General features: G+C 41.4%; 1 pseudogene; it reads left to right on the forward strand.

Annotated features, from left to right (window-relative positions):
- Positions 1 to 808, forward strand: part of LOC128589764 (40S ribosomal protein S8-like) — a 54,694-nt pseudogene extending 53,886 nt beyond the window's left edge.
- Positions 809 to 12,666: the final 11,858 nt, after the last annotated feature.

Raw genomic sequence — 12,666 nt, forward strand, 5'->3', positions numbered from 1 at the left:
GCCTAGCAAGGGGGAGAGATGAGGAGAAAGAAACGATGAGGAGGGAAGAGGGGAACTGGAGGGAGGAGAGAAAGCATTTGGTGCAATCTCAATGTGCACAATGCAAGGGTATTCAGCACACCTCTTGGGCAAAGGGCTCTTCTACAATTTGAACTTTACCTTGAAAGTGAGAACATTGTAACCTAAAAATTTATACCCTCATATTAATCTGAAATTTAAAAGAAAGAAAGAAAGAAAGTCCTGCCACAAGTAGTGGAAGTATGAGTTGGGACATCCTGCTGCTAACACTAAGATTGGCCCCAGTGCATACACACAGTCCGTGTTGGGGGAGGTAACAAGAAATACTGTGCCCTGAGCCTGGACATGGGAAACTTCTCCTGGGGCTCAGAGTGTTGTACTCACAAGACAAGAATCATTGATGTTGTCTACAATGCCTCCAATATCGAGCTGGTTTGCACCAAGACCTTGGTGAAGAACTGTATCACGCTTATTGACAGCACGCTGTACAGACAGTGGTATGAGTCCTACTATGCTCTGCCCCTGGGCTGCAAGAAGCATGCCACGCTGACTCATGAGAAAGAAGAGATTTAAAAAAATAAATAAAAAAAAACAAGATCAGAAGAATTCTGATGAAAGGAAAAAGAATGCCCAAATCAGCAGTTTTCTGGAGGGGCATTTCCAGTAGGGCAAGCTTCTTGTGTGCATCGCATTAAGACCAGGCCAGTGTGGCTTAGCAGGTGGCAACATGCCAGAGGGCAAGGAGCTGGAGTTTTATCTGAAGAAAATCAAGGCCCTAAAAGACAAATAGTTCCTCCTTTCTCCTGTCTTAGCTCATGTAATAAAGGTGTTCATTGTCCTAAAAAACATAGCCTTTTCTCTGCTGGAGACCTAGGTGATTGCTGTTGAAATGGGCAATTTCATGAAAATAGGACAAGTGGTATTGACCTTGGCCAGATGCTACTCTGGACACAAAGCTGTAATGGGAAAGAACATTGATGATGGCACCTCAGATGCCCCTACAGCCATGCTCTCGTGTTTGGAACTAACCACTGAGCCCACCACGGGACAGCTGCTGCCACAGGGAAGAAAATTGCCAAGAGGACAAAGATGAAGTTCTCTGTGAAAGTTCATAACATGATCACCTCGCGCCCACACGGCACTCTGTGGATAGTCCCTTGAACAAAACTGTCATGAGCAAGGATGTCTTCAAAGACCCTGCTCTTAAATGCAGGGCCAGATGGGAGGCCAAAGTCAAGCCGAAAACAGACAAGGATAGGCAAGAACAAGGCTGGTTTTAGATGTTTTTTATTTTGGTCATTAAAAATTAAAAAAAAATTTGTATGTATAAATTACCCAAAATATAGTGGCTTAAGACAATAACCATTTGTTGAGAACATGGGTTGGCAATTGGATGACTCAGTGGTTCCTCTGGGCTCTACTGGTTTCCTTGGGCCTCTGAGGTCAGTTGAGTGGCTCGGTCTTTAAGGGGCATCTAGCTGCTGCACTGGGAACACCTGCTTTCATCACCTGAAAATCTATTTGAGGTTTATTCCTACGTGACAGAAGCACAGCCAGAGGGCAACCCTCAGTCAGCGTGTGTGAGCTTTCATGTCTCTGCTTTCATAGTGTCTGCTACTGACACTATGAGGCAAAGGAATCACAGGCCCAGTCCCAGAGTCAGTGTGGGAGGGCACTGCCACAGTGTGCAGATCAGGGAAGGGGCGAGCTTGTGGCCAGTTTTTAATCAGCCACTGTCAATAACGGGCCAACCTGCCATGGCAGGTCATCACTTGAGCACTTTTTATTATCTCTAGTGATTAAAGAAACATACACTCATGTTGGCTTCCAGTCCTTATTTTGTAGAGGGGGAAACTGAGGCCCAAAGCCTTGCTAAGAGGAGTAGCAGATGACGCCCCAGCCTGCTGACCAAGCTCCAATTCCAGCAGCAAAAGTCCGGTCTAGGTTTATACTCTGGCTGCACCATTTCCTAGAGGTGTAACTTCATACAGTGTCTCGAAGCCCCAGTTTCACCTCTGTAAACGTGGAAGGATAATATCGCACAGACTATGAAGATTAAGTGCAACCATGTGAAAATCTGCTGGGAAGGTGCCAGTACCTGTTCATTTCTGTTTCCTCCTTCCCATTCCTACAATGCAATCTTGTGAAACCAGCGGGAAAATAAGAAAAAAAATGAAAAAAGCTGGGGAAAAACAAACCAGCAAATAAATAGATACAATTGTAGGGACCAAGAATAACAAGTTCATACACTTGTTAACTCAACAAATAATTATAGAGTACTTCTCTGGTCCTAGCACTGTGCCAGGCACTGGGAAGGTAATGGTGGGCAGAAAGAGCAGGTCCCTGTCCTCATGGAGCTTGAGATCTGGTGGCAGAGACAGACCATAGCCAAATCATCCCATTAATAAATAGAAAATTGCAGCCTTCATTAGTGCGGTGAAGCATCCTTGATTAGTTTCTTTATGAGAACATACAATAGAGAGACGTGACCCAGTCACAAGTGGAAGGGATCAGGAAGGTTGCCTTGAGAAACTGATGAGAAAGTTGAGGTATGAAGGGGACAGGATTATATCATCTAGACCAGGGAAGGGCTATGGGAAGGAGGCAGGCCATGTAGTCCCTGTAAGGAATGACAAGGGAATTTTCTTAACCTTTAAAGCAATGGGAAGTTATGGAAAAATAGGAAAAAATTTGATATTTGGAGAGCTTTCTCGGAAATCAGGACAGAGATCATACTGGAGGAAGTAGATACACACAGATAAATTATAAGACTATTGGAAGAGTGTTATAATCCATTAATTCAATTTTTAAATAAAATAATTGTAGACCTATTAATTCTACTTTGGGAACATCCACCCTCAGGAAATACATCCTAAATACTTGTACATTGATTAGAAGTGATCAGTTACTAACATTGGACTTGCAAACAGTGCATTTTAGAATAAAATTGTTGACTACATAGGTTTTAGACAGTTACTGTGAAAATCTATATCTGTATTTATATCTATATCTATATAGAACCCCTGTAAGCGATGGTAGCAAACTGGTCAACATATGGAGGTGGTCAACATAAAGAAGTAGGCCTACTGTACTGATAGGTACATGTGGTACATATCTGGTCTATGAAAATACGAAAACCAGGTTAACTTAAGGAGGAGGCCAATGTAGGGAGGTGGTCAACTATGAAGTTCTACTGTATTTAACAACAAATAAGGACATATATAGTTTATCATTACCAATTTTTTAAAATTCATGAGCCCAGCCAGGGTGCTTCTAGCCTAATGTTACACTGCTGGGAGAACGATTGAGTGAGCTGTGATGTTTCAATGCAAAGAGACCCTGCACAGCTATGAAGCACAGGAAGGAAGTGAGGATGATGTGCAGATGCCAAGTGTCAAGCAAACAGAATATAAATTATCAGCAGTGTACTCATTACTACAGAAAACTCAGGAACCAAGTTCAGAAGAGAAGTTGAAATATTTCTTCTGGCGTGGGTACTTGGTTTAAAGGAGTTAAGAGTAGCACTTGAGTTTAATAGCAGTGTTGGGATTAGAGTCTACTTATTCATCTTTGAGGGAGTTCAATCACATGTGCTGCCAAATGAGGCTGAGCAACTACACTCCCCACACCATACAATTGTAACTTGATCTGCTAATCACAGATTCTCAGACAGGCAGTATGCAGGTTTTCAACACAGACCCTCAACTTCAGCATCTCCATGATACATTCTAAATTTTCGGTACTTTCCCCTATAATTGCACCTTTTTCCTATAATTGCAAAGTGCCTGTAAGAAATTACTACATTTTAAATATTTCAGCTTAGCAAGAAAGACAAGAAGTGAGGGGCAGATTTGGGAAACATTCAAATATTTGAAAAGCAATTTTTAAAATATTAGTGAAATCGGTGACTAAAAATGACATTTCAGTTTGTTGTTGGACCTCCCATGATAAATTGACACTGTGTTTGAGATGTAATTAATTTTTTTTCAGAGTAAAATAGCAGTCTTCATAAGAAGAAGGTATTGGAGGCTCCTGGAAATGATAGAGAAATGAACTAACCTAATCTGCAATATTAAACTATAGGAAAGAGTGTGGACCTCGGCAAAGATGGCTCTGGTTGAAATCCTTGCCCTATGTTGGACAAATCACATTTCTCTTCTAACCTTTATTTTCTTCTTAGGAAAAACAGGGATAAAGTTACTGTATTTCAGGTTGATTGGGAATTGAAATGAGGTATTATACATGTAAGCACCTGAAGAACGCTCAGTTAGAACCAAAGGCCCTCCTTTCCCTTTCATTGACTTGACTGAGCTTCTCGGTGCATTTTCTTTCTCCTTCCCAGCTTGGCCAGCTTGATGATAAGAGTAAAGCCTTTCCAGGTGGTGCCTGTGGCTCAAAGGAGTGCCAGCCCCATATACTGGAGGTGGCGGGTTCAAATCCGGCCTCTGGCCAAAAACTGCAAAAATAAATAAAAGTAAAGCCTTTTCTAGTAATGCTGGATGTTTGACCTCTTATCAGAAAAAATCAGTACAGACCTCTCTAGAGTCTAGGTTACCCCAGATAAAGCTTGGATTTTGGCTTCCCTTGCTGCAGGTATCTGAGGATGCCATTAGCTGAATTAATCTCCCTCAAATGCCTAAGTGAGACTTCTTACTTGGTTTTCACCTAACCCTTCTCTCTACCCCAACAAGAATTTTTAGGTAGACCAGAAAAATACTGCATGCTGTCATGAAAAATTGTGAAAGACTTTGATATGGCCTGCAAACATTATGGGGCATCTATCGTACTGCAGAAATGTGGACATGGTCTAGAGCCCCAGTTGTGGTTACCTCTGCCTTCTATTGTCTTTGATCTAGTTTACAACTCTGTATGCTGCAGAAAATTAATAATAATTTAAATGATTCTTTTCTGTAGACAGACAAGTGAATGATGTTCAGGGGAATGCAATGGACCCATTGTGCAGGTATTTGTAAATTTATTTCAATATTCCGTTATTCCTTGGGGTATGTAATATATAGCTCTTTGAATTCTCCTTTGAAATGGTTGTAACAACTTACTGAGTCACTTATCAATTAACGCATTAAATAAAATATTTGACCCATGTTGTTTTATATGAGAGATTTGATTTTATATTTTTAAAAATAATCCTTTTATAGTTGAGGGTATCTCTAGCACCAGGCTGGAGGTATGGGAGCTGCACCAACTGGACACACACAAAACAGCTGTGAGCTACATGTATAAGAACGGGGTCAGTGTGTAGATTTTATAGGTTGCCACTGGATTTGAGAGGAGGAGATCAAGTTTTGGAGTGATGAAAAAAGTTTTCAGAGAGAAGGTATGACTTCATGGCTAAGACTTCAGAAAGTCCAGGGGAGCCGGAGATAGGCCTTGCCTTGAGGCCAGGGGAGGGAGAAACCTGACATAAGATATGAGAAGTGGGTCTGTACTATCCAGAGAGATTTGCCTTTTGCCAAGGCCTAGGTAGGAGAAATAATAAACAAGGCTAAAGTATTGTGGTTTATTTGGCATCCACAACATAGAGGGCAGTGGACACCAGCACCTGTCAAACCTAACTGCTCATTTGAATCAGAAATTCTAATGTAATTGGTCTGGGGAGGGATGTGCCAGGGAAGTCTCCCCAGATGATTCTAAAATGAAACCAAGTTAGTGAACTACAGGGCTACACAATTTATGCGTGCACTCTGATTTAATTTAATCATCCCAGTAAACTTTAGTGAGAAGTGTTTTCACCCTGTTTTACAGAGGGGGAAACAAAAGGCATAGAGAGACTAAGTCATTTACCTAGAGGGGCTTCTGTTACCTGCTGGTAAGAGATTACAAAGGAGGAAAAGATGGGGTAGGGGTGAGTTCATTGTGGGTGAATTTTTAGTGTTGCACTCACGTTGTATAATTATGAAAATAAAATTCACTCATGCAGCAAATGTTTACCAAGTACCTACTATAAAGATATACCTACTATATCTCTCTCATTCTGATGGTAGGAGACAGAGTAGGCTCTTCTGCTAACTCAAAGAAGAGAGTCCTGGATGGAGTGAAGAGCAAGGGTCCCAGCGTGGCATTCCATGGGGATATTAAGGATATGGAAGCAAATAGGACCCATGATAAACAAATGGATGCAAAGATAACAAAATGTTAATCACCTGGGGACCGTGCCAAAATGGCATCTGGGGTGGGATCTGAGATTCTACCTTCCTGACCTCATCTGGTCATGTTGATGTGGCCGGTCTCCAGCCCACTTTTTAATTTTAGATGTTACGTCTTAGATAGTGTCTTAGTCTTAAAGTAGGTAATTTATATGCAACAAAAATTTCTTGCTCACAGTTCTAGAGGCTGAGAAGTCCCAGACAAGGGGGCAGCAGAATCTGAGTTTGGTGAGGGCTCACGGCTTCTCACTGCATCTGCACATAGGAGAAGGGCAAACAAGCTCCTGGACCTCCTTTTTAAGAGCATTTATCTTTTTCATGAGGGCTTCACCCTTAAGACTTCATCACCTCTCAACGCTTTTGGGAGCTCTGACACCTCTGGACTGGGGATGAAATTTTAACAAAGAAATTTTGAGAAGACACAAACATTTAGACCACAGCAAATAGCAGTCAAGGGGCGGGGGGAGAGGATCTCTCTGTGACTCAGTTTCCCTTTCTATAATTTGGGCTAATAATTTTGATCCTACTACAACAAGGTTGTTTGTGCATTAAAGCTTGGCATCTTAGACATAGTAATAAACTTGTAAACTTTCTTTATAACTTTATCACTTACCTTAAGTTTTAAAAGACTTACCAGCAGAGTAACTTGGCATCCTTCTAGCGAGTTAAGGAAATGGCAATAGAAGCAAGCAGAAGATAGGAAAGTTATGGGAAGGAAGTTCTCCCTCTGCTGACAATATTAGTTCCAGGCATGGTAATAAGAAGTAGGAGGCTTATGAAATCTGGGAGGTCTCATTGTGCAAGTGTGGGATTAAAATGTTTTGAATGTACAATATTTAGGTTTATTGAACACTGTAAGAATTTTACTATCAATTACTTTTCTGTGTATGCAATTAATCTCCATTTATGAAATAAAGTAGGAGTCTTACTTCTATCCTTTTATAGAAATTATTTTAGATATACAGGGCATCCCCACCCATGCCGGGCAGGATGAGGGGACTTTGCGGGAGTTCCAAGTTCTGTCGGAAGATCTTCTCAGACCCTTGTCCTCCCTCCACGCTTAGCCCCTGAGAACATTCATTTCTCTCTGCTCCTTTTCCTTCCCCTGATCCAGATAGAAGACACATTAATATACAGGAAAGAGCAGAGTGTATTGTCTTTGGAAAGATACCGTGGATACGTAAGACAGGACAAGCAACAGGAATAGGAATGCACTCATAATATTAGGTTAGGAATATCTTATAGAACAAGTCAATTATGTTGGAAAATATTATATTATAAACAGAGAGCTAGGATTATGGAGATTACATACAGTTGATTTTAGAAGCTAAGATATAGCTTATTTTAAGGAGATGTGCTGCATTTCAGAAATGCATTTCAGAAATCTGTTTTTCCAATATATATAAAGCTGAGAAACTCTACCCACCCCACTCCCGTTTTTAAGAAAAATCCTTTAATGAACTTTATATTAAGATATTTCAGGGTGGTGCCTGTGGCTCAGTGAGTAGGGTGCCGGCTCCATATACCAGAGGTGGTGGGCTCAAACCCGGACCCGGCCAAAAACTGCAAAAAAAAAAAGAAAAAAAAAAGATGTTTCATGGTGAAAGAGAAAATAGTTCCACATTTTTATGCTTGGGGAGTTTGACATTTCTCTTCTGTATTGTGTGGTCTTATGTTAGACTAATCCTATATAGAACTGTCATCCTAGTTACAGCTCATTGCTGTTTATGTCAATGCTGATTGTCTCATACATTTCGATGGCATTATAATTTTCAAAGAGGTCTCCCATACATTATTTCAGTTAATATGCACTCAAACTCTGAGTGAAGGGCAGGACAGGTATACTTTTTTTTTTCTTTTTTACAACAGAAGACAGGTGAGGTTTTCCCCAAACCCCATGTCGGATAAGCAGTGAACCCAGAATCAGGACCCAAGGCTTTTGAATTCTAACCTAGTACTCCACATTTGGTCTGTCTAATGTTGCTCTGAGATCCTGACAACACATGTAATGATTCGTAATGAACTTGGTGACTACATTCAACAGAAATGAGAAGGAATAGGGAAGCGGTTCCCAAACTGTGGGTCGCGACCCACAGGAACAGTATGAAAGGGCTGTGGCATTAGGAAGGTTGAGAACCACTGGATGGGGCAATAAACCCCCGGCAACATCCGGGCAGGGGAGGAAGCCTATTCTGATTAGGTTGCCTTCTCTTTAAATACTGGAGCTACCAACAGAAGCAGGGAGCTAGAGTGCTAACCCGCTGTATCAAGTTTTCCAGGGTAATGATCCAGAGTGATGAATCAGAAGTGTTCTCTTCGAAAACTGGTTGGTACCTGAAGCTGAATGAATCACTGTCCAACTGGGAAAAGAGATAAAAAATGGCTCATTCTCAAGCTGATTGCCCTTACGACACTTCTGTTCTATCCCTACCCATGCCCAGGCAGGTTGCAAGGACTTCCTGGGAATTCCAATTCCTCTGGAAGATCTCAGGCCTTTGTCATCCCACCTCCACGCTTAGTCCCTGAGAGCAGGCATTTCTTCCCTGCTCCTCTTCCTTCCCCCTGATCCACGTAGAAGATACGTTAACACAGAGGAAAGAGCAAAGTGTATTATCTTCAGAAAGATACTGTGGATATGCTGGACAAGCCAACAGTGAGATAAAAATGCTTTTTTTTTAAAGCTGACTAGTATGAGATGTCACTAAGTTAGCATGTGACTTTCCATAGCTTGCTGGCTTTATTTGCAAGCCTGCTAAGGCCTGGCCGTGTAGGATTACCCTGTTACTTCCAGATTTCAGTTGTGTCTCTCCATTTAATTATCCACAAAGCACAGAAAGATCCACATGATTCAAGATCAGTTGTATTTATTTATTTTTATTTGTCCCAGAGACTGGCTGGTGCATTGGTTGGATCATCAAAGAAGTAGACTCCAAGGTGGAGTTGAAAGTGGAAGAGATTTGGGGGTGTCATTCTTATGGAAGATAAAGTGGGGGGGGGAGAAAGAGCAAGAGAAGGCAAGAGGAAAGAGACAGCCTCAGCCCATAGTCTGACAACTGCGAAAAGAGAAAAAGAAGAAAGCTGGGTTGGGTAGGAAGGACCCCAGACTGTGGCGAGCTCTAGGAAGATTGCTGCCAAGGCGAGCCCATATACCACTGCTGTGCTTAGTCATTGGCAGGGGTAAGTCCAGGTAGCACATAGTTGGAGCTTGAATACTGAGTTATATTCTGAAGGCACCATAGCCTGAGATTGGCCACAATTCCTCTCTTAAAAGTAGCTCTGAGATGTGCTCTTCCCCAGTTCCACAGCTGGGTGAAGGAAAGCGGGTGGCCATGGCAAGCTAAGTGCCTACCTACTTGGGTATGTGAGAGGGTAGATCTAGTCAGTGGATTTGTGCTATAAGTACAGACTCATCCATCCATTCATTTATTCATAGACCCACATAACTATTCATTCATTCTTCAATCTACCTATCCATCTACCCATCTACTCATTTATCTATCAATCTGCTCATCCATCCATGCACCCATCCATTCACTCATTTCTTATGTTACATGATAGCAAAATCTTGTTGAAGTTTCTGTCCAAACAAGAACCTGTCCTAGGTGCTCCCTCAGCAATCAAATCTAGATTTTGCCTCTTCTGCCACTAAGTCTCTTATCTCTGAAGGTCAACCAGTTTGTACCTCTACCTAATCTTCCGTCCATCCTTGTGACCACAAGATAATCTGTCATCCAAGACCAAGCCCTTAACCACACCTTAATTGCTATCTATCAGCTATATCACTTTCTTGAATCTTACTAATACTTTGCTCTACTGGATGGATCATAATTCATGTTCTAATCCCCTTGATTTGGTGTTCCAAGCATAAAGGGTGCATGGCAAGTGCTGAGGTTGACGGCAGTGTCCTGGGGTTCAGGGTCATGAGAGAAGCTAAGGAGCTGCAGAGGCGGTGAGCTAACTTGGCTGGGTGCCTTCTAATCCTTAGGTCACTGAAGCTGTTCATCTTCAAAGTGACCCTGATCTTGGTAAAAATATTTCATAGCAGCCTCTCTCCAACTAATATAGCAACAAGCCATGCAATTTTTGAGTCCAAAAGAAAGTGTGGGCATCATTTTGGAAGCACATTATTTTGGAGGATAAAGGTGGTAGAAAAAAATGCAGGCTTGGCAATAATAAAAAGAGGGTGATTTTTTAAATAAATATTTCTGCCGATTAGAATTTAATCTTCTTCTAAATCAGCCATCCCTAAGGTTCTTTCATTTTTTTCATCCTATTACTTACTCCATCAAAGAACACGTGTCTCACCATAGTATCAGCCAATTCCTCCCCCTCTTTTTTTCCCCTAGAACAATGTTTATGTTTTGGCAGGCCTCCGCTCATGTGTTTGCAGGCATTCTATTGAGTAGTTTAAAGAGCATAAAACTTTCAGTAATATTTTTGGGAGTAAATTTTATTGTTATGGCTTCAAAACATAATCAAATAAAAATAAGAATTCCATTACTAGTTGAATATTGTAATAATAGAATTGAGAATAAATTTTTTACTGCAATAGGAACTATAAAGCAGCAATAATAAAAACACTATTATTGTGAATAAATTGTGTTGAGATGACTAACTAGAAAGCTATAAAACAACAATGATAAGGAATAATCTAATCACTAGGAAAGATGTGATAATAATTCACCCTTGTTAGTGAGGAGCCCATGGTTCCAGTTCATCGGCCCTGAGCACTGTGGGTTACAGCTTGCATTCCATAAGGTTGTAGAAAGATAATCTTTGGCCAATGGGGTTGGCAGGAGACCACATATTACAGTGAAATTGGACATGGGATTGAGGAAAATCCAATTATCAGTGACTGTTAGGAAAATCCTGTATAGTAAAAGCCAAATGTTCTCCCAACATGTTTTAAAATTATTCGCAGATTTCTACTGACAATTTTGTATATTATTTGTCTGTGCATTTTCATGTATTTTTAAATGTTTATTTGTGGTATTTTGCTTTAGAATAACTGCATGGAGTTGTATATTTGTTGGGGAAAAATGCCAATTGTAATTTTGCTTTTTATTTAGACTTCCCATGTGTCTCTCAGCCCTGAATCCATCTTGGTTCTGTTCCAATTAGCAGAAGAATGGGAAGAAGATGCCCTCACCTTGTAGGTCCCACTTTTCTTCTGTGGAACTGACAACTCCATTAAAACTCTTGCTCCTGAATTAGCCCTGGTGAGGTGCCTGCCTGTCCCCTCCCTCGCACAAGGGAAGAGTGATGTGGGTGTTGCATGTTACTTCTGAACATGAAAATTCTAATTCAAGACTTCTGAATTAACTATTCCCCAAGGGGATGATGGAAGATCATAACAATGCCGTGTTCTGGAAGGTTCCATTATCTCAGGCAAGCTTTGCTGACTGTGTTTTCTATGCCCACTGCCTCCACTTTCTCGCTTCCCTTTCCTTCTTCAACCAGTTGGAGGCAGGCGTTTGTCCCCACCACGTGTCTGCTGAAGTTGCTCTTCTCAAGGTCTCCAGGAGCCTCTATCCTGCCGGATATGATTGGTTAGTTCTCAGTCCTCATCTGACTGGACTTCGGAACATTTGGCCAGCAGGTAACTCACACTTTCTTAAAATGCTTTCCACACTTGGCTCTGGGACTCATGAGTCTCCCAGTTTTCTAACTATCTCATTGGCTGTTCCATCTCAATTTCTCTTGCTGGATTTCTCTCTTCTGCCAAGTCCCCTAAATGTTAGGTTGGCCCGGGGTTCAGTCTCCATTCTTTGTCTGTAGCCACACCCCAGGTGAGCTGCTCCAGCCCTGTAGCTTTAAACACCTTTGCAATATTGTGGCACAATAAGAAACATACAGCATCTGGAAGAAGAATTACATGCTTATGATTTTGTAATAAAACATTGGTGTAGATTACCAGCTCAAAAGGGGGGCATTATTTGCATGTAATCCTGTAACTTAACCATATCACACTCAAGCCCAGAAGGTCATTATTTCTGCTGGACTCTATATATTTGATTATTGTCCCTAGTTCCTGATACAGAGCTCCTAAAATCCTTAGAATTTCCTAAGTGACAAGAAGGATAAAGGTGAAAGAATCATCTTTTGGTATTCATAGCAAGCCCCCTTCAACAACATCTGAGTTTAAGTAAACAAGTGATTTTTGGACAAGTCCCTAAACATGTGGGGCTGGTTGCTGGGAGAATCAGCCTTGTGATCAGAAGGTTGGAAATTTTAGCACCTCCCCCTCTCTTCCGGGGAGAGGAGTGGGGCTGGAGATTGACTGAATTAATGCCTAACAGTTTAATCAAACATGCCTATGGAATGAAGCCTTCTTAAAAATTGAAGAGGACAGCATTTGGATAGCTTCTAGGTTGGCTATGGAGAGGATGTGGAGAGGATGGCAGGATGGCACATGGGGGCCTTATCTCCTCTGTCTCCTCCATTGGATCTTGATTGTTTCTTTCCCTTTACTTGAAGTCTTATT

This window comes from Nycticebus coucang, chromosome 7 (assembly GCF_027406575.1).
Source record: "Nycticebus coucang isolate mNycCou1 chromosome 7, mNycCou1.pri, whole genome shotgun sequence".
NCBI classification, from domain to species: domain Eukaryota; kingdom Metazoa; phylum Chordata; class Mammalia; order Primates; family Lorisidae; genus Nycticebus; species Nycticebus coucang.